The sequence below is a fragment of the Oreochromis aureus genome, linkage group 17 (assembly GCF_013358895.1).
Source record: "Oreochromis aureus strain Israel breed Guangdong linkage group 17, ZZ_aureus, whole genome shotgun sequence".
NCBI classification, from domain to species: domain Eukaryota; kingdom Metazoa; phylum Chordata; class Actinopteri; order Cichliformes; family Cichlidae; genus Oreochromis; species Oreochromis aureus.
The window spans coordinates 34,340,354-34,358,573 of NC_052958.1; the positions used below are offsets into that span (position 1 = coordinate 34,340,354).

The following is an 18,220-nucleotide window of genomic DNA, read 5'->3' on the forward strand; positions in this document are numbered from 1 at the left end:
ATGGCCCTGAGTAGGAGTGGACATTGTGCGTTTGTCTCGATATGTGTTCTTGCGTGCATGGAGAGCACACGGCACCTTCAAACATTGAATTTCCAGGCAACTGAGCGCCCCTTTATGATCACTGCAAACAGCAGACACTCTTCCACTCATTTTGGTCATAAAAAACAGTGACGGTCAAATGACGTCTGTGTGCCTGCGTTTTCCCGAGTCGTGACAAACAGATGATTTAGTGCCTCAGAGTCCTTACTGTTGCTCACAAGTGCAAAAAGCCGATGTCTCTGCGCTTGATAAATGGGCTCTTGGATTTCTGTTTGATACTTTTGCTGAACTGCATTAGGCTGAAACATGTTAGGCACATCAAAACGAGATAAGCAGAGTGCACTTGGACCGAGTTGAAGGGTAGGACTATGGCGAGGTGATATATTTAGAAATGGCCTCTGTGCTTGCTGTAGACCTGCGAGTTTATTTAAGGAAGCTGTAATTTTCCTGCCTGCTGCCCTTCCACGTTTAATTGGGACAAATAGCTCATTGCTAATGAATTTACCATAAGCTTGTAAACGTGTTTAGGAAGTCCTAGGACTCTGGTTGCTTGTCAAATAAGTTGCCATCAATCAGTGTGCAAAGAAATGTCTCCAGAAATTTGCAGAGAACACTCCTCCCTTTAAATGCGACAGTTAGTCATTCTGATTTTTTTTAAAGGCTTTCCTGGCTCAAGTCTAATAAAACAAGAAGAAAAACAGTAGTTAAGGAGTTTCCAAGACAATAGACGAAAGGTGTTTTACTGCCGGCAGATAGCAGCCCGCGTGTTTTTTACCCTCGGCCTGTTCTTGCACAGTAATGCAGCCTTTGCGTGATTGGTGGTATGCATTTGCAAACGTGCACACCCCCTGTCCCAGTGTTGGTGGTCTTGGAAAGCCACCAAGATCACCCGGCTGCTCTGTAATGTGAAAGCAATTAGTAGCCAGCGGTTTTACACAGTGCCGATATGCGTGGAATAACAAAAGAGGAATGTAGGTCACCACTGAGCCACAGGTACTCGGTGTGGACCCATGAGTAGGCACGTCAAACTATGCTGGCCTGTTGGTCAGTAACAATTAGGAACAGAGTGCTTGGTAAGTTAAGAGGTCACGTATGTAAATAAGTCAATAGGTGTTATACGACGGATCCTCGTAGGAATTCATAGTGAGAATTCCTGCCGTCAGTGGGTTTATAATGAGTTAAAAGCCAGATTTCTTCAGCTCCCTGCAGACCCCTTTGATGTCTTCACCCTCGGTTTCCTTCATCTGACATTTCTTTTAATGAGACGGAGATTCTCGCGATAGAGATCTGCTGCTGACTTTAGGCAGAAATACAGTAAATCTGTGCCACACACATTTACTTTGGGTTAGACTGAGGCCTGTTTCTCTGTCAGATTTCCCCTTTTTTTGGTGTGTGTGTGTGTGTGTGTGTGTGTGTGTGTGTGTGTGTGTGTGTGTGTGTGTGTGTGTGTGTAACTGTGTGTGTCTACGGTGTGTGCGAGCAGGGTGCATGCCCTCTGTCACATCTGGCAGCTTGTGGTTTTTTTCATGAACTGCTAAATGAGGAGAAAAATACTCCCAGCTGCCCTCAGGAAAGCTCACCTGGTGTTGGTGTCCTTGTTTACTCTCTCACACTTTGTTTTTCCCATCGCTCCATGCAAAACATGCACGTAGATATGGACACATTATTAAAAGCGCTTTGAGTAGTTTGCCTTCCCTTTTGTGTGTGTTTTTGTGGGGGGTTTTGTAAGCCACCTCAAGGGGGTTGGAGATTGGGGTGGGGTACAAGCACGAAATCTTGTGCACAATTTGGCCAAAAACATGAATATGCTTTTTACATAAGATATTCTGTACATGGCGTCCCAGCATAACCCGAGTAATCAGATTAAGACGAGACCGGTTTGACTGGGTTACATGCGTAGCGGGAGCGACCACAGCACATCACATGGTAAAGTCATTTTCACTGCAGCCTCCACAGGGAGAGGAGGCCAGGAGAAGCATCCACCCCTCCCGCCCTTTACCCCAAACACCACCACTCCACCACCCCCACACCCTAGCCGGCATATTTCGGCTATCAGAGGGGTGCGGAGCTGGGAGATATCAGCCTCGAGAGCTAAAAAGCAGCTTTTGTCTCGAGCGACCCACCGAAGACCTCTGCCTGCCCCCTCTATCAGCAAATCATAAACTATACCTCGCGACTAGAAACACAGGCGAGCACGTGAAGGGAGGGGGAAAAAAATCGGCAAGATCACAGACCTGAAATGAAAAGTAGAAATACTTACTCTAGCTTTAGCTGTCATATAAATCTGCACACATTTTACATTGTGGATTAATGGTGCATTGACTGACGAGAGGAGTGATTACAGTAACGGATGTAGCAGCTATGCACATGTGTGGTACATGCTGGGAAAGAAAGCGCTTAGCACCGCTCACATTAGCCAAAAAGTTAGTTGCTCTAAAAACCAATTTCCTTTTAACTTTAAATTATAATAAGTAGCACCCACACATGCTTGGACTTCACTTCCTGCATAGATCCTACTGCTTGTAGCCACAAACACGTCAGTCTTCAGAGTTTCTGACACTTTCTTGCTAGCTACGTTATTTTCACCTAGCTTAGCTGTCTCTTTGACCACTAGAGAAGTGCCATCACCTCAATGGAGCATCTTGGTATCAGTTTAATTGAAAGTGGAACTTCTTAAATTCACAGTACCTACTCTTCCTGACTGTCATACTCATTCTTCCTTCTGTTTTTGGGGGGGTGGGAGGTTTATTTGTATTTGATCTGTCCACTTGTTTTCATCATCTCGGTGCTCTTTTTTTTCTTTTTACCACAACTGTCGTGTTTTCCCTTCACCCCTCTTTCTCTTACTCAGGCAGGAAGAGAGCTACCTCAGTCATTCTAAGCACAGTGTCTATCAAAGCGAGGCTCACAGCTGAGATTTAGTGGGATTACTGCCTTTCACTCTTAACCCGTCATTTCAGGATTTTCAGGTTTCACACTAGTTAGACTTTGGGTAAACAAGGACACAAAGTTGCAGCAGACAAATTACAGCTACACCAAGAGGTAGACAGGATTTGGACAACAGTGTAATCCCACGAGCTCCTTGTATATACAGTGCATAAACCGACATCTTGCTTACAGTATGCAATTCTTATTTACAGTCATCACGTTTAATATTTCAGATTTAAAGGATTTATTCGCCCTGTTTGCAAAAAGCTGCGTGAAGAGCTGCTCTTGACTTTGATGTAAATGTCACAGCTGTTACCGAAAGGCTTCTGCAAGTGTTCTGCTTTAAATATGTTTTTGAGACGCCTGGTTGGAGTTTGAAGTCAATTATAGTAGCAGCCATGCCCTTCAGGTGTACCCATGAACAGCACTTCCAAGCCCTCGGAGAGCTCTTCATTAAGTGACCCTGAACCCTGATGCTTCAGTACAGTTGGAGAAATGAAAAGGGGAAAAGTCCCTGCAAAGATCTGTAAAGTAACTCATGCAAATCAGTACACTTCCTCAAAAATCAGACTCAGCCTAGTCCCAAATGTGCCGCCGGACCACCAAGAATGCAGTCAGACCTGCCGTGAGACTAGGTTTCCATTAAAAATAAACAGTCCGCGTTTTTTTTTTTTTTTTTAAATACCCGTCAATTTTCAATTCTCACGATCTCTGTTGGGCACACATGAATTTCCGTTTGACTTATTGTATAGTTGTTTTTGATATGTTATATTCTTTAGATGTATTAATATTTTTGAAAAATGGCATGGTGTGTTGCTCTTTGAGTGAGCTGACCACGTTTATCTGCTGTATTATCATGTGAAAATGTCTTGATCTGACTTGACTTGGCGTCTCTATTTTCAACATTTATTTACGGCTCTCCCGGCTCCCACTAAATCTTGTCTGCACAGCTGCGATTTTTGTGTGCGTGTGTTTAATGTGAGGTTCACAGGACATTAAAAAGCTGCTGGACCGTCAGGCAGGCAGTGACGCATTCAAACAGCAAAGCATTTTCTTGTCTCTGAATAAAGCACCTTTGGGATACCTACTGTATAACACACTCTTTAAGCTTAGTGACCCCTACAGCTCGTGTCATGTCTGCCTCGTGTGTTATTGGAGTAACGAGGATGTGTCCAGGCTAGGTCAGCAAGCTAAAAACAAAAAACAAACAGGACGATTATTGGTAATCATTTAAAACCTGGATTGTTTTATCTGTTGTTGACCATAACCTTCACTGATGCCCACCAGATTAGGGACGGATGGCTGTTGAGAGGTGGTTAATTGAAGAGCTAAAGAGAGGAAAGGACCGAGTGAATGAAGGAGGGACACTGGGCAAACAAGAGAGTGAAAGAGAGAAGGGCAGATCTTTTATGAGGCATGGAAAACGGGGTGAAAGGAGGAGAGAGGGGGAGTTGATGCCTGTGGTGGGTCTGAATAGAAGGACCCCATGTTCTCTTTAATGTTAAATGAATAACTCCTGACCTGACACAGGCTTTTAATTGGTGTAACCACCAGTTGGGATGGAGTACCGGGTTGGTTGCATCGTGGGAAAGTGAGAAAATGCGCACATTCTGTCGTGGTGGTGTAAAGTGCTCTTGAATGTGTGTTTATAGTATGGTGTTGAAATTTTAGCCGCTTAAGATGTTTAGCCCAACATAATTCAAGTAAGGCCAGTGAAATTAGAAGTATATATACTTCTTAATGATGATTGGGGTACAATAAATTATTGCAGTTGTTACGTTCTTAGTGCTGAGAGTCTGAAATCTGAATTGGTATGCTCCAATGTACACTCACTGGACACTTCAATAGGTGCGTAGTACTAGTGCTGGATTGAATGACCTTTGACCTTCTGAGCTGCCCCATTGCTCTGTGGCACAGATTGAGAAAGTTACTGGAAACGTTCCTCAGAGATTTTGGAAAGAGACTGCATGATGCTATTATTGACATGATAGCATCATGTAGTTACTGCAGAGGTGTCAACCATCATGTACCCAGAGGTGCTCCAGTGGACTGACTGTGGAGGCAATGTGGGTTCAGTGAACTCAGTGTTATATTCAGCAGAAAATCGAGATTCCAATCTTCTGTTGGCATTTCCTTTTCTTATCTGACAGGAGTGCCACCAAGTGTGGTCAAGATACGATGTGTTTTGTGTTCAGAGATGCTCTTCTGCGGTGGTTATTGCTGGTTATTTGAGTTGCCTTCCAGTAAGCTTGAAACGGTCTGGCCATTCTCCTCTGACCTCTGCCATCATTAAGGTATTTTCACCCAGAGAACTGCCGCTCACTCGATATTTTCTCCTTTTTGGAGCATCCTCTGTAAACCCTAGAGATGGTTGTGTGGGAGAATGTCAGCAGATCAGCAGTTTACGAAATATTCAGAGAGCCCTTTTATTACCATAGCCATGCCACAGTCAAATTCACTTGAATCATCTCTCTTCCCAGTTCTGATGCTCTCTTTGAACTTCTCCAGATCAACCTGACCAAGTCGACATGCCTGAATGCACTGCCATGTGATTGGGCAATTAGATATTTACTTAAGGAACAATTGAACAGGTGTACCTAACAGAGTTTCCAATGAGTGTAGAATATATAAGAATATAATTCCCTACTTTGCATCCAACATAGCATCAATTGAAATCAAATGGTTTAAGCCTTGATTCTGCTTATCAGCTCCTCAGGAAAAGGCAAGTGTATCCCTCACACCTTTTTTTCCCACAGCTAATTTATTGTAAATGCAAAGGTTGCATACAATCAGTCTGTGCTAAATGAAGCGTCACTGGGATAAAATCACACAGACTTGTGAACCAGAAGAACGAGCCTAAAGCTAGAAAAATACATGTGAAAGTAACAGACTTCCTTTCACTGTACAACAGTATATACGAGTCAGTGTTAATATCCATACTACTTTCTAGAGCTTTAAGAAATCTCTGCTTACTAGCTGAATGCATGGCTGGCTAAGTCCCCCTGCCTTGCTGTGAGGGACCCCCCATGTTTGGGAAAAGAAGGAGCCTTTGGCCTGTGAGCCCGTAGGATGCCCTGCGCATGAATGACGGGGAAGAAGGGGGTGCCCGGGTAGGTGGAAAGGAGATGGCTGAAAGAGGCAGCTCAAGCAGAAAGAGAGGGAAAGGGGTTAAGTGGAGGCAGGTGTTCAGTGACAAACCTTACAACCCCCACCTCTTCTTTCTTTTGCCCCAGCTCACTCCTCCAACAGTGGTCCACTGAGAGTTCAGAAAACTAGCCCAAGAACAGACACTTGTTAGTCACTTCCCTCTCTCTCTCTCTTTTACCTTCTTTTGTTTGCCCTTATCCAGCCACCTTATCCTTCTGATCTAATCTTTTCCACCAAATTGCACCCTTCTCCTTTTATCCCATGTTTCTTTCCGTGGTCTCCCCTGTGTGCTTTTTGCCCATTGCTCCAGGACCACCTGGCTCTGTGGTTTAAAATCGCATAAAACTCCTGTTTCTTTAAGGAGATAGACAGCTTTCCCACTGCTCCGCACTGCCCGACCCAGCTGCTAAATTAATTTAGATTGGATTGGCTTGACAAAAAAAAATCATGCTCTTTCTCATCGTGCTCCAAAGGTTATTAAAATCCAGCTCAGGACTCGAGCAGGATAGTATACAAATCCCGTTTTGATTGCTGGAAAAACAGTGAGTGCATGATTGATGTCATTTTGTAATTTTGTTAAATGGAATTAAATCAGTCTGCGATTATACATTTTTCCCATTTTGAGTGTAATGCAGTCAGCATCCCTTCCAGTGGCTTTCAGTTTTTTTGGCATGGCGCTATCACATTTTCTTGGGTTGGTTGTGCCATTTCCTTGGAGTGCTTCATGATTAAGGTGACCCGTTTTCTGGTTTTTCCGAGAGCGGCCTCGCTTCATCTGTCACACACAATACTTCGGACTTCAGTGAGTGGATTTAGAGGAAACGGTGTATGAATGATGTGTGTTGTTTTTAAAGGGGTTGGCGAAAGGTTTTACGTTTACTCAAATCAGATAATACCTCTGCCATTACCTGCTGGAAACCTAAATTATGCATAATTCTATCATGTGGAATTCAGTATTATAATAATTTATTCCCCTACTCATAAGATCTTAAAAGCTTGTGTGGAGGTTTCTAACAACAAAGTACTGTAATAAGGTGACATATAAAGTCAGCAGAGATGAGCCAGGAGGGAGTTTTAATAGCAGAAGCCACCCATTTGACCCCTTTAAAGCATGACTCACAGTGCCTCCATTGTGTGAATGTTGTGCGGGCGTATTTAGTGGAACTGGAACGCTTAGAAGTTGTGTGCATCTTTTTGTTCATGTCAAAACATAATGTGCGTGTCTGTCAGTGCAGACAGAAGGATGATGTTTTATTCTTTAATAAACTGTTGGCTCTTATCCCACGCTGACTGATTCTTATTGTTGTGGCCTTGAGCAAATTCAGACAGCAGTCAGTTTCGGTAAAACATCTGGAAGAAAAAAACCTGCTGCTGCTTTTATTTTTTCTCTTTGGTCTGAATGCGTGAATCACTACAATCATCATCCGCGCACATCCATGTGCACGCTCTCGCACTTCACCTCCCACAATGAATGACTTGAGGATGAGTCGCATTTCTGGATCTCGTTCTCTCACTTTCTCTTATAACCTCCATGCCACGATGGTGCGCGTTCATTTTACCTCTCCCTGGTTTTGCAGGAGGTTTCTTCCTGTTAACGGGGAGTTTTTCCTTCCCACTGTTGCCAAGTGCTTGCTCACTTGGGGTCATCTGACTGTTGGGCTTCCCCCTATATTATTGCAATGTAATTTAAAGCATTGAGGTGACTGTTGTTGTGATTTGGAGCTGCATAATTGAAAATGAATTGACTCTTACGAAACATCAACTGATGTTTCTGTTCAGATGCTTTTCAGTGCAGTGCTTTTCCTTTAAGAATGTGCTCAAGCAACAACCACTTAAAGAAACACATGTCAAGTGAATGAGTGGTTTCTTAATGATCCAGGCCTTTCAGAGGCTCCAGTGCCCTCCACAAGTGAGCACTACTGATAGAGGCAAATGGATAAGAGGCGGCCTCAGAATAGAAGCGACCACAACAATTCACTGTTCTTTTTTTAAGTCTTTAATCAGTACCAGTGTAGAGTTTCCCATAGTCAGCAAGGTCCGTCTTCTGTCAGCGTGTGCTGTTGTTGTGTTAATGTGCTGATAGCGCTGTAAAGCTATATCCGATAAGTGGTTCAAAGCCATGATTACCATCTGATTTAATATTGATTACTCTACTACCGTGCGATAATTGTCTGAGAGATATAGAGCTTCCTATCCTGCTGTGAATTTTTGCAGGGCTTTCTTTCTATCTCTGTTTCTCACACACACACACACAGTCAAGACAAAATGTCTATCTACTCTAACACAAATCAGACTGCGATAACAAGGTCGCCACTTTATGGCTGCCGCATTACCTTAACTGGTGTCCATTTACGATAAAGAGCCAGGCCTTATCGGTACGTTATCACCCACAGGAAGAGAGGCAATATACCAGACGGCAGCAGAGAGAGAGAAAAGGGCAGGCTCCAAATTCCTGTACACATCACAAGCAGCTACCTCGGATTCAGTTAGATATTTCATTGTTTGATTAATGCTTGTTCTTATTAGCTGTTTTGTAGCTCCTCATCACTAATAAAGGCCCGAGTTATCCAAAAAGTTTGAATTGACTTTGGCTTGAGACCACTATATTTGCCCAGAGCCCAGGATGTGTGTTGGACTGCGCAACCAAAGTAATATGTCTAATCACTGTTTAGCATTAAAGTTTATTAAAATAAGACTTTTTTATTACATCGTTAGGCTTTTACTCGTGTGTGGCAAAATTCCCATGTTTAAAATCGAAATAGTGAACGCCTCATGAGTCGTAATTCATATTTCTTTTCTTTATTTTATGTGATTGGAAACAAAATATATGCCTAAGAAATAATAATGGCTTGTTGACAGTAACGAGAGACAAAGGAGACATAGACACCAGCAGTGAACTTTCATTCAACAAACAGACATCATGTATTTACTATCATAAGCCTGATGAGGGTTGTTTTTAAGAGGTTTTTGGCCTGACTGTGTGTATCTTTTGTGCATGTCTTTGTGATCCTGAATGCGATGCACTTGTGTAAATGTGTAAATTCAAGCATGTGAACATGCTTGTGTAAGTAATGGTGTTTTTATTTTTGTACATTTGTGTCAATTTGACCCCGTGGACTCGTGGGCCGGCTGGTAAGCCGTACAATAATAATAGTCACAAGGGTCTGGGAGCTAAGGGAAGCAAGCAAGAGAGAGGGGGAGTCGTGAGGAGACATGAGGATGAACGCTCGTAGTCGAGGTGATTGAGATACAGAGTCTGAAGGGAGAGAAAGCTGAGCAGGAGGGCAGGAGGTTACTGGATTGCTCCAGTCTGCTCCAGAAATGACTTTTCCATGACTCCAGGTATGTGATCCCGGCTGAGCCCAGGGATATCCTCTGTTTATGCTCAGGCAAAGACCTGCAGATTTGGCGTCCTGGTATTCACCTGATTAAAATGACCTTTTTGTGTAAACTAAGCTAGCGGCTTGAGAGCAGCGCTCACACACACACACGGGACCTTTTGGGACCTGGACATCGTATGAAAAATCCCATCTGTGTAATTAACAAACACACTGAGGGCACTGTGTTCTCACTGATTCACTCATTGTAGAAATTAAAAGGGAAGACATGAGCATTGCTAATAAAACTAGAGAGCTAACTAACAATAAAAGACTTCTACTTTTGTATGTGTACTAACAGTGCACCAGGCTTAGCTTTATCAGCAGTATAGAGGTTTGTGTTTTCCAGAGCATGTAATCGCAGGTTTCCTGTTGTCTTCACAGGATGTTTATCTCTATCTTTTCTCATCGTGACAATCTTTATACAAGCTGTTTTTTTTGTTACTCTGTCCCATTCTCGACTTCAGATTTGGCACAAACATTAAGAGAGACTCAAGGATGAACGGATTTTGGAGGCCACATAGACAAAGTAACTGTGATCTCACTTCTGTGCCAAAAAGTGTGACACAAACCAGAAATGGGGAAAGTTTGCCTTCAAAGTAAAAGCGTGCAGATAACACACTGGAAAAGGTTCAGCTTTTACTTCGAAAGCAAACGTTCCAGTTGGTGTCGCACTTTTCACCATTTCACTACTGGTCAGAGAGTAGTTGGCGGTTGTTTGCAGACAAGTTGCCATCTTTCATACAATTTATGGGCAACCACAGCAATATTATCAGAAAAAAATACACATTTTTTTCCTAGCAACCTTTGGCTGCCAGTTAGTTGGTGTCTCAGGTCATGTGACTGGGTCACTGTGTCCTCACTAAACATGTTTTTGCTCATCATTTGGACTTTTTTAATTGTCAGGTTTGAAAAGGCATGTCATGCAAACGGCAGCTTGCCTTGTTGGCATTCAATCACGAGGCAGTAACTCTAGTTTCCTTTCTCCTGCTGTCCTTGTCTGTTTTATGTGCTAAGGTCAAGTATCTTGCATGCACTGACTTCAACCTGGATCAGAATATAAAACCAAAACCCAACATGTGCTTTTCAGGTTTGTGTGTGAGTATCTTATGGTTGGTAAATCATTGCTGACAGCTGTCATATTGTTATAATGCAGCTTCTTCCTTGAAAGCAGCCGGTTCTTAAACCCCTGGTCTCCCCATATCCCCTGCGCAGTAATAAATCCTGCTTCATCTGAACCTCGCTAGTTGTGTCTAGGTAGTATATGCTGGTTGCTTGACACCTGTATCTGTACAGGCAATATACAGGTACAAAAGGTTTGTGTGCTAAGGTCAAGTAGCTTAGATGCACTGACCTTAACACTGGCACCTCATTAATGCTCATTTTTTATTTATTTTTTATTTTACTTTTAAAAGTAGTTGACAGATTTGTGCATAGCGGGAATCTTTTTGTGATCGATTGAACTGTGTACAGCAACCAGCAAATCGAATGAAAGTGAAGAAAAGCTGGGTTACAGTAGTCTAACCATTCAAAAATCTGGAAAATATCACCGTATTATGCATGTAGAAAACCGGATACCCCTGAAATAAAGTTTTCTTGGGTCTCAGCTCTCAGCCTCGGACTTACAAAGACCTCAAATATTACACAGTTTGGCTAGCTTAGACAGCCTCTTTGCCAAGGTGAAAAGGAAAACATTTGATGGCTTCATTGCAGCCAAAATGCAGAAAGGTCTAAATCTACGATGAAAATAATGGGAGGTAAAATGATATCTTCTGGCAGCTCACTGAGCAGGGTATGTTTTTTAGAGGCCATCAGTGTTTATTTCCTAGGTCAGATAAGATTGTCAGGAGGGAATGTTGTTGGACTATGAAACCGGCTTTTATTGCGTATTAAAATTGTTGCATGCAGATGTGTAGTTTTATTAAAAACCACAGAGCTCGTCTGGTTGGTGGCTATCAAAGATAGCAGTGGGTTGAAACTTTGCAAAAGAAGCACCACGTTACCTATTTTTTGATTCACAAACACAGAAATTGGAGTAATAGGATTAACACGTGTGCAACAATATGCTGACCTTTCCTGGAGGGGCACAGCAGTGCAGAGCACAGCTACGCCCTGTTTCTGACTGCGTATCCGTTATCTCAACCCCTCACGCCCCCACCCCCGTACAAAACCTCACACCAGGTAGTCGACGAGTGCATAACTGACCCCAGATCAAAATCACTGCAAGGCCACCCCCAACCTCGAGTCAGAATTGAAGAGGAGTGCAACACTGTAGGCACGACCCTGTCTAAATGTTAGTGTACAGCACATTTTTGTTTGTAGACCTATCCAACATTTTGACCTGCGATTCCTTGCGGAATCACTTTGCCCTTTAATACTTGTATTACATTGATGTAGAACTGGTTGCCATTTTCAGAGGGGGGAAAAAAGGTGAAAGCTGTTGCCAGTAGATTGGTTTTCTTGGTAAGGCGCAGGGCTGCAGAGGACACTGGGAGGAGTGGGAATGTCAAGACAAAGGCTGCCAGTGGGGAAGGAATGCCGGTGTCCTGCTGAGCTAATCCTAGCTCGAAGAAAGAAGAAAATGTGGAAAGCGAGGGAGAGAGAGAGGGAGGAGATGAAAAGATGGCAAAGGAAGGTCCCAGGGTTTTTCTTTGGGGGGCAGAAATGGAAAGGGATTGCTTGAGGAAAGAGAGAAAAAAATCCTCTTCTCATTCACCAGTTTCATTCTAACTTTCACCTGCTTTCTCTCCATTGCTCCGGGGTGTTCTCTTTTCCGCTGGTGGTCCAACTGGTCTCTGTTCAGTTATCGAGGCATTTGGAGTTAATGAGACAGCTGTACTATTTTAGAGGTGAAGTCCTTTAGATCAGCTCTGCTCAGTCTGCATGGCCCAGCGCTCACTGGTCCTTTTAGTCCCGAGGGGAGTGAGTAATGCCACTCTCACCCTCAAGGGCCATTTATATAGAAACAAACGCCTACCTCAGCCCACTTTTGTTTATGGCCACTTGGATGATTTTTAGATTAGATCAGACCTCTTTAGTCATTAAATCAATAAAGGCTCCCTGTGAAGTGTGCTCAGAATTCCACATACTGTCCAGATCTCAGAGGCATTTACGCGAAGCGTCTGTCCTTCTCTGGAAATCTTTGCCCATTTCTTTTGCATGTGGGCACAGAAAGATTTTCTGAAATCATTTGTAGTAAGTTATGCTGCTGACACAGTAAAGGCGCACAAGCAAGTTATGTTTTCAGTCTGAGCACGAGAAGAGACAGTCTGAGCCTTTTGATTTAAAGCAGATCTTCAAAGCCTCTGTATGAATGTTGGCAAGGACTGCAGCATCAGATTGACCCCCCAGATAGGAACCAGACCACGAGAGCTTAGGGAACATGGACTAAGACTTAAAATGACCTAGAAAAATCAATGGCATGCCAACACTGGGACAAAGATGCTGGTGGTAAGTCTGATTGGACTTCAGAAGATGTGCAATTCAGTTCGCATTTTAGCCTTGCATATGTCTAAAACCAGTACGATCTTACAGAAACTATGAATGATGACGACGTCATGACACATATGCCCAGTCCACTTCTTAGGAGAAGCCAGCGTGCTGCCTCGGTGGCTGAATACAAACCATTTCCTGTCCTACTTCCTGCGCCAGGCCTCCTGGTTTTCTCCTGTCTGGTCCAAGCTTGAAGCAATTACAAGCGGCTCAGGGGAAATCACCTCCCCTTACTATGTGCTCTGGCTCATTTTTCACAAAGCCGCCAACTCCTTTAAAGTGTTGACAGAAACATTAAACACAAAAGGCTCAGACAAGTAGTTTGGGACAAAGGTGAGTTCATATCAGCGAAAAAACAAAACAAAAAAAAAATCAAGAAAAGTCTTCAAAAGGTAAAAATGGGGAAAAGTACTGTTTGGGATGATGTAACATCTGTAAGACTTATAGGCCTGTTTAAAGGGGAGATAACAATAATCCATTAATGATAACATGGTAGGTATGGCATATTCCCGTGGAAGAGCAGTTTACAATTTAACATTTATCCCCCCCCATTTAGCTCCCACTTTCGACTGGAAGACGAGATGTTTAAAAGGGAAAAATGAGAGGGGAAAGTAGAGAGATGTGATTCATGGACAGTTCAGTGTTTGTTGTGGTGACTGGTCCAGACGGGATTTCCACAGCGACTGCAAACTGAAGACAGGATTTTTATGAGCCTCACCACTTTTCACTCCTCACAGCCCATCTCACACAGAACAGAGGTCAGCATTTCCATGTCCCTGCCTCTGCTTTACTTCTTCCTCTTTCTTATTCACCTTTTTTGATTTCTCCCACTCTTATTAGTTCCAGGCTTCTGTTTTGGCTAACATGTCTGTACCCGAATCCAGAACATCAGATTCCTGTCCCCACTTTAGTCCTGATGCTTGTTTGGGATAATGTACTTTTATTGCTTGCAGCTACTAAAAATAATAGAGAGAGAGTTTGGAGAGAGCTTTGAGGGTGCCTTGGCCACGGCCCTACATATAGTTTTTTGTTTTTTTTTAAATCAGTGAATTCTTTGGAGGAATTTGTTGTTAGTTTGGGAAAGGCTGGTGAGACAGGGATTTCATTATAGTTCCCCGCGTGAGCGGTCGTCCTCCACGAGAGAGGGCATTGTTCTGCTCTCTGCCCCCGGCTCAGAGCTCCTGCATGGGCAGACTTGTTAGAAAGACAGCCTCCTGTAGAGACGGCTGGACGAGGGTTATCAAAGGACAAAGAAGCCTTTTGGTGTGCTGACAGGCAGGCAGGTCAGACGCTGTGGTGTGTGCACGTGTGTGTGTGCATGTGTGTGTAATGTCTGGGTTTGTGCTTTGGCACATTAGCCCTTCTCCTTTGTGATTTAAAAGGTTTTTTTCACAGTAGTTGGGTGAGTTTGTGTATGAGACTGTTGATGGACAGTGGGCTGATTGGCACGCGGGCTGTGTTAGAATTGCTGTATGTGTCCAAGCGTCATAGTGGAGCACGAGTCAGATCCATGGTGTGATCAAGGTGACTGTAGGAAATGTTAAAGCAGACTTCTTTTTCCTCACTGGCAACCAGAATAAATTGTAAGAAAAACAAATCTAATCCAATGTGTTGAAATGTTTACTGTAAGCTTTTACAGTCATCTAACTATTTCCTTTTTCCAGAGAAAACAAAAGGCCAGCTGCAACAGTTGAATGTTATTGAATGTTAGTCTATTATGAAAAACAAAGAAAAGATGATTATGATACAAAGAGAATCTGTTTTTTGTTGGGCTAGTGTGCTCAGTATGAGACTGTCTGGGCGTGTCATGATAGCTTGGTTATCAACCAAGGAATTATTACAAAGGAATTCTTGACAAGGAACCATTGTCCTCATATATTTCCATGTTCTAAAAAGACACTCAACCTTACCTTACATTAATTAGTCTAAAGACTAATGCCAGTCGGAGCCCATTGTTTTGCAGTTCTGTGGTCAGTAGGCCTGAAACTGCAGATTTAAGTCACATTGCAAGAACTGAGCTGACATTTAGTAGTTTGTTTTTAATCAGTGGGTGTGCTTTTTGTGCCCTGTGGGGAGTGTTTGCCAGGCTTTCATGGGGAATTAAATGAAATTGCGTTGCAGATGCAAATTTTTGTGACCGTTAATTTTTCGGATGCATATGGCGTGTGCAAATGGACAGTGTAACATGGCATTTGCAGGGAGATGATGAAATTAAGATAACAAATATGAAAATCAAAAGATCTGGCATTTATAATACGGCTTTTAAAAAACATGCAGATGTTAATAATCACACTACAGTGGCTTGCAAAAGTATTTGGCCCCCTTGAACTTTTCCACATTTTGTCACATTACAGCCACAAACATGAATCAATTTTATTGGAATTCCACGTGAAAGACCAACACAAAGTGGTGTACACGTGAGAAGTGGAACGAAAATCATACATGATTCCAAACATTTTTACAAATAAATAACTGAAAAGTGGGGTGTGTGTGTAATTATTCAGCCCCTGAGTCAATACTTTGTAGAACCACCTTTTGCTCCAATTACAGCTGCCAGTCTTTTAGGGTATGTCTCTACCAGCTTTGCACATCTACAGACTGAAATCCTTGCCCATTCTTTGCAAAACAGCTCCAGCTCAGTCAGATTAGATGGACAGCGTTTGTGAACAGCAGTTTTCGGATCTTGCCACAGATTCTCGATTGGATTTAGATCTGGACTTTGACTGGGCCATTCTAACACATGGATATGTTTTGTTTTAAACCATTCCAGTGTTGCCCTGGCTTTAAGTTAAGGGTCGTTGTCCTGCTGGAAGGTGAACCTCCGCCCCAGTCTCAAGTCTTTTGCAGACTCCAAGAGGTTTTCTTCCAAGATTGCCCTGTATTTGGCTCCATCCATCTTCCCATCAACTCTGACCAGCTTCCTGTCCCTGCTGAAGAGAAGCACCCCAGAGCATGATGCTGCCACCACCATATTTGACAGTGAGGATGGTGTGTTCAGAGTGATGTGCAGTGGTAGTTTTCCGCCACACATAGCGTTTTGCATTTAGGCCAAAAGTTCCATTTTGGTCTCATCTGACCAGAGCACCTTCTTCCACATGTTTGCTGTGTCCCCACATGGCTTGTGGCAAACTGCAAACGGACTTCTTATGGTTTTCTGTTAACAATGGCTTTCTTCTTGCCACTCTTTTCATAAAGGCCAACTTTGTGCAGTGCACGACTAATAGTTGTCCTATGGACAGATTCCCCACCTGAGCTGTAGATCTCTGCAGCTCGTCCAGAGTCACCATGGGCCTCTTGGCTGCATTTCTGATCAGCGCTCTCCTTGTTCGGCCTGTGAGTTTGGGTGGACGGCCTTGTCTTGGTAGGTTTACAGTTGTGCCATACTCCTTCCATTTCTGAATGATCGCTTGAACAGTGCTCCGTGGGATGTTCAAGGCGTGGGGAATCTTTTTGTAGCCTAAGCCTGCTTTAAATTTCTCAATAACTTTATCCCTGATCTGTCTGGTGTCTAAATCCAATTGAGAATCTGTGGCAAGATCCGAAAACTGCTGTTCACAAACGCTGTCCATCTAATCTGACTGAGCTGGAGCTGTTTTGCAAAGAAGAATGGGCAAGAATTTCAGTCTGTAGATGTGCAAAGCTGGTAGAGACATACCCTAAAAGACTGGCAGCTGTAATTGGAGCAAAAGGTGGTTCTACAAAGTATTGACTCAGGGGGCTGAATAATTACGCACACCCCACTTTTCAGTTATTTATTTGTAAAAAATGTTTGGAAACATGTATGATTTTCGTTCCACTTCTCACGTGTACACCACTTTGTATTGGTCTTTCACGTGGAATTCCAATAAAATTGATTCATGTTTGTGGCTGTAATGTGACAAAATGTGGAAAAGTTCAAGGGGGCCAAATACTTTTGCAAGCCACTGTATATGTGACGATGTTTGTGCAACGTTTTGAAAAGATTGAACCACCTAATAAGAGAAGATATGGTACTTAGAGACATATATACATACAAATTCTACAATCATTATAGTCAGAAGATTATATTAAGTGAAATGTCTCTTCTGCACAATGATGGCTGTGACTATTGGTCCTCAAGCAGTGGGCAAAGCTATTTTTATTGCATCAACTGAAGTTTTCCTCCATCATATCTTGTAGTTGGAATATGAAATGCTTTTCCATGATGCAAAACTTGCCTGTGAACTTTCCATGCTTTCCATTTTAAATGTACACCGACTGTCAGAAAGGCTGGCACTTGTACTAAATATTTGGATGAAAGAGTATGTGGCAGTAATGGGATTATATATGATAATCACGGGTCAAGCCCATGACGTGAATGGCACACTATGTGCCGTAATCTACAAAGCCTTCATTTGCCCCAGTGCTGTTTTATTAAACCATCTGTGCTTCCAGCAGTGGCAGCCTTCAGTTGTGCATGCTGGGGAGCTTTGATGGATTTGGTATGTTATTGGAGGTGACACAGGGTGTTACACCTCTACCTCTCCCGCCACTGCATATATATGTTTGTGTGAGTGCTTATTTGTGTATATAAGGCCATGAGTTCTCGCTGCTATATTTAATGCTTGTTGCTGTGAAATGGAGCGATGGGATGGTTTCTGTTTGCAAAGATCCAGCAGAAGTTTGTTGCCTTTCATTAAATAAATCTTACTTTTCTTATTGCATATCTCTAATCCATCGTAATGTGCCACATTTTTAACAGCTGTGTTCCCAATAGCAGCTTGAGGCTGCTAAGTTGTTTTTGCATCTGGTTAAAGGTCTAATCGAAATTCCACTTATGCTAATTAAGAAATATGAATAACACAATCCGACAGTGTACAAGAAAACATCCACAGTACAATAAGAAAACACAAGACAACAAATAAATATGCAAGCACACAGCATCATTAAACAGACATCGCATGAAATGAGTCTTAAATACATTGACGGTAGTGCATACTCTTATTATAGCAGGGAATATTATTCCAAATCTCACTCGTTTTAACCGATAACACTGTTGTTTTTTGTTGTTTAGCTCTAATTTCAATTAATCGCGGTGCTAAGATGTGGATGGGCTGTGTAGCTGCTGCTCGGCTCCTCAGAAAGTATTTTTTTAGTAGTGGTATGAAAAAAACAAACAAACTCAAAGCCAGCCACGAGTGTATTTGGAGGTTGTGGATTTGGTTTAGAGTGCCGCATGTTTGCAGATGTTTAGTTTGAGGGTGAACGCCTGTCATGAC

The 18,220-nt window shown here is 42.8% G+C and overlaps 1 protein-coding gene across 1 annotated transcript in view; it reads left to right on the forward strand.

Moving 5' to 3' along the window:
- The window catches only part of ror1 (receptor tyrosine kinase-like orphan receptor 1), a 135,020-nt gene that overhangs the window by 12,088 nt on the left and 104,712 nt on the right, over positions 1 to 18,220 (forward strand). The gene's annotated exons all lie outside the window — the stretch shown is intronic.